Raw genomic sequence first — 7,596 nt, forward strand, 5'->3', positions numbered from 1 at the left:
GGTTGAGGCGTTGGTTGCTTGGTTACCGATGCCTGGGCTCTGGACCTTCTCATGAGGGGTTCCTTCGTTGCAGGACTTCAAAGCACGAAGTCTCGTTAAGAGTTCTTGAAGAGCAGATGACGCCAGCAATCGCGGCATAGCGCCCACAAGGGCTGGAAGCCCAAGCTGCTTGAAAGAGGTTTTTAGAGGTTGCAAGTTGAGCATGCTGGTTTTGACCTTTCAAAGTCAGTCCATCCCACGGGCGATTGGTCAAATCGAATGCGGTTGCAGGGCTTAGCCACACCTCACATGGTTACCGCTTTTGTGCATACATCAGCCCTGTGTTTCGGCTGTCACGTGGGCTCATCCGATTGAAGTTACCTTTTATACAATAATTTTGCATGAGCTCTGTTCATGCTACCAATTTTCCATGTTCACCATTGTGAATAAAGCCAGCTTTAGATTAATATCCAACATTACATATTTTACTCATTCCTTCCTTTATTTGATAAAATGGGTTTTTAAATGCTAATTACACCTTTTAAGCTATGCAGAATAATCAAATATCATACACACAGGAATTAAACATACTGCGTAAATATATGTATATACATTTTGCCCTACTGGCACACTTTCAAGATGGTTTAAAATAGTGTCCATGCCATATGCCTTTTTGTTCATTAAAAGGCATGTTCTCTGGTGGTCAACAAAAGTGTCAGAGTATTTTTAACTTTTTTAAAAGTAAAGTGCAGGTTAATTTGTTTAATTTTTTCTTTATATTTTGTATTCATTAATTTTATGTATTTATTTTTTAGGCTGTGATAAACAAATAATTTGACTTTCGGTTATTTCGTATGGAAAAATTCGCTTTGATTTACTTGTTTTAAAGTACGAGCCCACTTCCTGAACGAAATTATGTTCATAATCTAAGGTTCCACTGTATAGTTAGGGCCCAAGCACTGTTTTTCTGATGATTATTTTTCTTTCACCGTTTTGGTCTATTTGAGGTCTCAACATGCTCAAAAACAGACAGGTTGGAATCTGCTGTCATTAGGAGAGTTTGAGCTCTGGGCTTGGCATGTGGCCCTCAGGGGCCCCCACAGAAGATTTTGCTGCAAAGCTCATACACACTTGCACGTATGCACGCGAAACCCGGTACACATTTAGAGCTCATTAAACAACTTGTACACTGCATGTCACTGGCTCAACTCAAGTAAGTCAGTAATTTTGTGCCACTTGTTAAAATGCAACCGATGGATTTTTAGAAATGGAGATGGCGCCGCGGATGGCTGCCTCGGTGTGGAGCCTTCTGATTCTGATTTATATACTCCTCCTAAGAACTTGATAAGCTCGCCACCTAAACGGGCCGATGTGATCTAAAGTTGTAAAGTGATTTTCAATATATCAAATGGGTCAGCCTTGATATTGCCTTAAACTTATGCTGATCATTGCTCGCAACTATATTTTGAAAATTGTATTTTCGTTGACATAAGTTTAAAAGTCGCACATCAATTTAACATATTTACATCAGACACATTAAAAAAAAGAACATTATAAAATATGAATTTTTTTAATAGGACTTTGTGGAAACTTGAGACTCTTGAAAAATGAGAAGATTTTTTTTCAGAACTTACATAAACCAATAAAAATGTTTGAATGGTGCTTTCATAATCCCTCAACCACTGACACTATCCTGGAAAAACTCTCTTTAACACTAGAAACACTGACGGTTTTTAGACCAACTAAAACCACAATTCCCCACACCAAACAGATTTGGCATTTCTTTTTTTCTCCTAAATGACACAAAGTTCCCCGATCATTAATCTAATTTGACATTAAATGCTAGTCCTAATTGCACAGGCACTGGCCAAATCAAACAGCCATAAAGTATAAAACTGGTTGTTTGACTGAAACTAAACATGCATGTGTGTGTTTGCGGTACCTCGAGTCTTCTTCTTTCTCTGTAGTGTGACAGTCAATAGAAGAGCAAAGAGAATCAGCACCAGAACCACAGACACAGTAATGATGAGAGTGGATGTTGGAAATCCTGCAAAAGAAACATTATTCTAATCATTTAGATACTGATTTTAACCAAAGAGTTACTCAATTACACCCTGTGTGTGTGTGTGTGTGTGTGTGTGTGTGTGTGTGTGTGTGTGTGTGTGTGTGTGTGTGTGCGCGTGCGTGTGTGTTCTTTAGACTGTTGATGTGTCTCGATGTGTTTTTTTCAATCCGGAGATCTCAGACCAGACAGACCAGACTGAGGGAGGTGTAGGTGAACCATGTGTAGATTTAACCTGAATAAATACCACACATGTGGAAGTACAATAATGTGTAAATAATGTCACTGGAGCAGCAGTTTTAATATTCATAAGCCACTCGGGTTGTTATAGTGATTTAACTTATACTGAATACTGAACACCAGTCCAGAAATCCTGAGCAACAATATATGTGTGTGTGTGTGTGTGTGTGTGTGTGTGTGTGCGTGTGTGTATGTGTGTGTGTGTGTGTGTGTGAGAAAATTTATTCTTTATCTTTATTTAAGAATAAAAAAAGGAAGCGCGTAGCACGATGCTTAAATCATTTACATCTACCAGATGTGGCCATTTTCACCATTTTTATTGCATTTTTATTTGTTACTCAAATAAATAAATAGAAGTAAAAGCTCAAAAACACATGATATTACATATACATGAGAGGAGGGGGCGGAGTTTGGGTGGTTAGAATCATTTGGTGGATTAGCTAAAATAAAAATATGAGACATGAGAATGATGTGAGAGAAAAGTGATGAAGAGGACAAGAAAGAAGTTCCTACCTGTTGTTGAGTGTGTGTTCTCAGCATTGTACTGATGGACTCATGGAGTGTCTGGACTGTGTGGTGTGTGAGACAGTACTGATGGAAGGAGGTTCTGAAAGATAAAAGAAACAGTCTATATTTAAATTTCGGACTCAAATGATTTAAATTTAAAATCAATGATCCTCATTTATCCCAGAGGTAAAAAATTTGATAAATAATTTCTGTTCTACATTGTTAGCATCTACAGTGCTTAAACACCTAGGGGTCTGTGGTACTGTCAGGGGGACAAATGGCTTTTTTTTTTCCGGTAAACGATAAAAGAACTGAAAGTTTTTAGTCCTTTTTAATCATATATTAAGTGTAGTACATCATGTGACTCTGTAAAGGCTCTACGTTTATTTCTGTACACTCACAATATCCAAAAACACTGTGCTTTTGTAAAATAAAGAAAATAAACAGGGTTTGCTTTCAGTCATCTCAGTCTCCGTCACTATCTTTCTGTAACACGTCACTAAAATAAACTGAAACACAGAGAATACTGCAGACACACAGACATGAGAAATATAACTATATAAAGATTAGAAAGAGTCTACTTTTAAATAAAGCAACTTAAATAAAAATAATATATTTACAATTTATTCATAATTAAATATCATTATTTATATTTATAATTCATGGAACCTAAACTTAAACCTAAATCAAAAATAAATATTCTTAGTTTATGTAATCTGTATAAATCCTAGGAGAAACAGATCCGTCTTCTCTTTTTGTATTTGCTTCTTTCTGTCTCACTTTATTATCTAATAATGACCTGAGACAGGACACGCCCACAATGCACTCACAGGGTAACAGTCTGGGTAATCTACTCACAGGGCCACGCCCCCAACACACACAGACTCAGTGAGTTTCCTGCATGTGTGTGTGTGTGTGTGTGTGTGTGTGTGTGTGTACAATGGCACGTGCTGTACAGAATGTTTTAAAAAGTGGGAGGAGATTATCTTTTCCTCAGAACAACACTGACAGAAAACAGGTGTGTTTTGTCCAGATGAGGAGGAGAATCCAGCAAACTGTTACCATGAGAAAGTTATTAAGTCTCTTATAATCTTCATTCTGATCATATTAAACTATTATTAAACTATTATTATACAAATTTTTACTAGCATGTAGATAACACTGCTAATCCTTCTAACATACTGCCTTATGTAGCTTAGCACAAACATGTTAGCTCCCGGTGGCTAAGCTAACGCCTTATGTAGCTAACAGATGTTGGTGAATATCAGCTGTGTAGATTTTAAGATGTAAATGTAAATCGTAATGTAAACAGTATAAGTCGTTGTGTGACATTACAAAAGCTCAATGACAATATGTTCATGATTAATAAATTAATGTAAGATTATTTTACTCTCCTCTGTGTAACACTCACCTGTTTTAACCAGCAGTAGAATCTCTGTGTAAATATCATCCCCTATCTGTTCTATCATACACCAGTAAGTTCCTTCATCCTCTGTTCTCAGATCAGTGATGTTGACGGTGAAGACTTTGGCTGTTGTGTCGTCATACAGAGAGAATCTGGGGTCTTTATCAGGATATCCAGACTGAACAGGAACGTCTTTAAGGTCCCAGCTGGAACATTCACCTCTGCAGAGATACTTGTTGTAATCTTCATACCCAGATGTGTAGTTACATTTAATCTGAACTGATCGTCCTCTGTATCCAGTTACTGTAGGTACAGCATCAGTACCAGCTGGGGAATAATATACAGTGGAATGAAATATGATCCAGGACCATGGTGTAACATATAAGACCAAAATGAAGCTCAGTACCCAGGAATATTAAAGTGTAAACATTGTGACACGTGTAAGAGAAGAGACAGGTACAACAGATACACATACAGTAGGAGAAACCAATACAGGGATTTTAAATAACAAACACTCAGAGACTAATAATCTAAATCCTACACGTCCTACAACAGGACTATCTGCTCTCGGCTAGACTCGATAGAAAACACTAAACTCACATTCTGTGTTGAACAACAGGAAGAAGAGAGATGAGACTGCAGGCCGACTGCACTGATAAAGCATTAGTCCTGATCTTTAAACACATAACCTGTAGTTAAGGACTGTTGTTCAGCTCGTATACAGATACACAAACTCTTCAAAGTCAATTTTACACTGAAAATAAGTAGAGATAATGTTCCCATGTGTAGGTGACTTGAACATGTAGGTTTCCTCATGCAGTAAGTGAAGTGGAAGCTCCTCTGTGTGCTTCTGAAGATAACCAGGAGCTCTCAGCACCCCTGAGAACTTCACTACTTTAAACACTGGAACCTCTCTATAAAAGTTCTGTGCTAAATGTCCATCAGTGCAAAGCTTTAATGTGACACTGATACTGAACACTGAGACTGATGAGGATTTGGAAGTGTTTGTACTTACCTAGAATCAGGCAGAAGGTGAAGATGAGGACCATCTCCATTCTACATCCAGACTCACAAACTCCTCAGATAATAATAATGAATAATGTTCTGTTAGTTATCGTACACACACTCACTGTCTCTGTCTCTGTGACTCTACAGGGTCTGTGTGTGTGATGTTAGTAGATAGTAGCATGATGTCCTCTCCCACTTTTAAGTCACTGACAGAAAACCACTCAGGAAGTGTGTGTGTGTGTGTGTGTGTGTGTGTGTGTGTGTGTGTGTGTGTGTGTGTGTGTGTGTTTGTGTGTGTTTGTGTGTGCCCATACACAGCATGTGACAGCATGAAGTTAGAGTTCAAAGAGTGTAAGTTTAAAATTTAATATTGACCAGGCTTTAAATTAATTACAGTGGCTTGCAAAAGTATTCGGCCCCCTTGAACTTTTCCACATTTTGTCACATTACAGCCACAAACATCAATCAATATTATAGAAATTCCACGTGAAAGACTAATACAAAGTGGTGTACACGTGAGAAGTGAAACGAAAATCATACATGATTCCAAACATTTTTTTTACAAATAAATAACTGAAAAGTGGGGTGTGTGTAATTATTTAGCCCCCTTTGGTCTGAGTGCAGTCAGTTGCCCATAGACATTGCCTGATGAGTGCTAATGACTAAATAGAGTGCACCTGTGTGTAATCTAATGTCAGTACAAATACAGCTGCTCTGTGACGGCCTCAGAGGTTGTCTAAGAGAATATTGGGAGCAACAACACCATGAAGTCCAAAGAACACACCAGACAGGTCAGGGATAAAGTTATTGAGAAATTTAAAGCAGGCTTATGCTACAAAAAGATTTCCAAAGCCTTGAATCCCGCGGAGCACTGTTCAAGCAATCATTCAGAAATGGAAGGAGTATGGCACAACTGTAAACCTACCAAGACAAGGCAGTCCACCTAAACTCACAGGCCGAACAAGGAGAGCGCTGATCAGAAATGCAGCCAAGAGGCCCATGGTGACTCTGGACGGGCTGCAGAGATCTACAGCTCAGGTGGGGGAATCTGTCCAAAGGACAACTATTAGTCGTGCACTGCACAAACTTGTCCTTTATGAAAGAGTGGCAAGAAGAAAGCCATTGTTAACAGAAAACTAGAAGAAGAAGTCCCGTTTGCAGTTTGCCACAAGCCATGTGGGGACACAGCAAACATGTGGAAGAAGGTGCTCTGGTCAGATGAGACCAAAATGGAACTTTTTGGCCAGAATGCAAAACGCTTTGTGTGGCGGAAAACTAACACTGCACATCACTCTGAACTGTCAAATATGGTGGTAGCAGCATCATGCTCTGGGGGTGCTTCTCTTCAGCAGGGACAGGGAAGCTGGTCAGAGTTGATGGGAAGATGGATGGAGTCAAATACAGGGCAATCTTGGAAGAAAACCTCTTGAAGTCTGCAGAAGACTTGAGACTGGGGCGGAGGTTCACCTTCCAGCAGGACAACGACCCTAAACATAAAGCCAGGGCAACAATGGAATGGTTTAAAACAAAACATATCCTTGTGTCCGAATTGCCCAGTCAAAGTCCAGATCTAAATCCAATCGAGAATCTGTGGCAAGATGTGAAAACTGCTGTTCACAAACGCTGTGCATCCAATCTTACTGAGCTGGAGCTGTTTTGCAAAGAAGAATGGGCGAGGATTTCAGTCTCTAGATGTGCAAAGCTGGTAGAGACAGACCCTAAAAGACTGGCAGCTGTAATTGCAGCAAAAGGTGGTTCTACAAAGTATTGACTCAGGGGGCTGAATAATTACGCACACCCCACTTTTCAATTATTTATTAGTAAAAAAAAATTGGAAATCATGTATAATTTTCGTTCCACTTCTCACGTGTACACCACTTTGTATTGGTCTTTCACGTGGAATTCCAATAAAATTGATTCAAGTTCAAGGGGGATGAATACTTTTGCAAACCACTGTAATTAATTAATTTATTTTTTCTTTGTATATTTATTTTTATTTTTTATAAACAGAGCCAAAAGAAACAGTTTTCTAAAAAGAGGTGGAATTCCCATCTCGATCTGTTACACACAATCCCTACTGCCCCCTAGAGGACAAGGTGTGTTAATAGGAATAAATCACAAGTGAACACTGCAGAGTCAGGAAGAGGAAGACTAGGACAGAATTGTAGATGTTTATGACGCTACTCTTAAAAAAAAAAAACACCTTCACACGCTCATACAGTGTAAAGTTGTGGGTTCAGTAATCTTTGTACTTTCTATATAATTGTTATAAAACAGGGAGATCAGCCGAGACTCAGGACAAATGCCATGGTGACGAGTCTATTCCTCCTGTCACCATCATGACTCTTGTACAGCTGTGCCAGGTCTGACCCTGGACCGGACTCGAGGATCAGGG

General features: G+C 39.0%; 1 pseudogene; it reads right to left on the minus strand.

The window, feature by feature from the left end:
- Nucleotides 1-1,029: 1,029 nt before the first annotated feature.
- Nucleotides 1,030-5,248, minus strand: LOC128506975 (CMRF35-like molecule 7; annotated as a pseudogene).
- Between the last annotated feature and the right edge of the window lie 2,348 nt (nt 5,249-7,596).

Source organism: Clarias gariepinus, chromosome 18, assembly GCF_024256425.1.
Source record: "Clarias gariepinus isolate MV-2021 ecotype Netherlands chromosome 18, CGAR_prim_01v2, whole genome shotgun sequence".
Taxonomy (NCBI): domain Eukaryota; kingdom Metazoa; phylum Chordata; class Actinopteri; order Siluriformes; family Clariidae; genus Clarias; species Clarias gariepinus.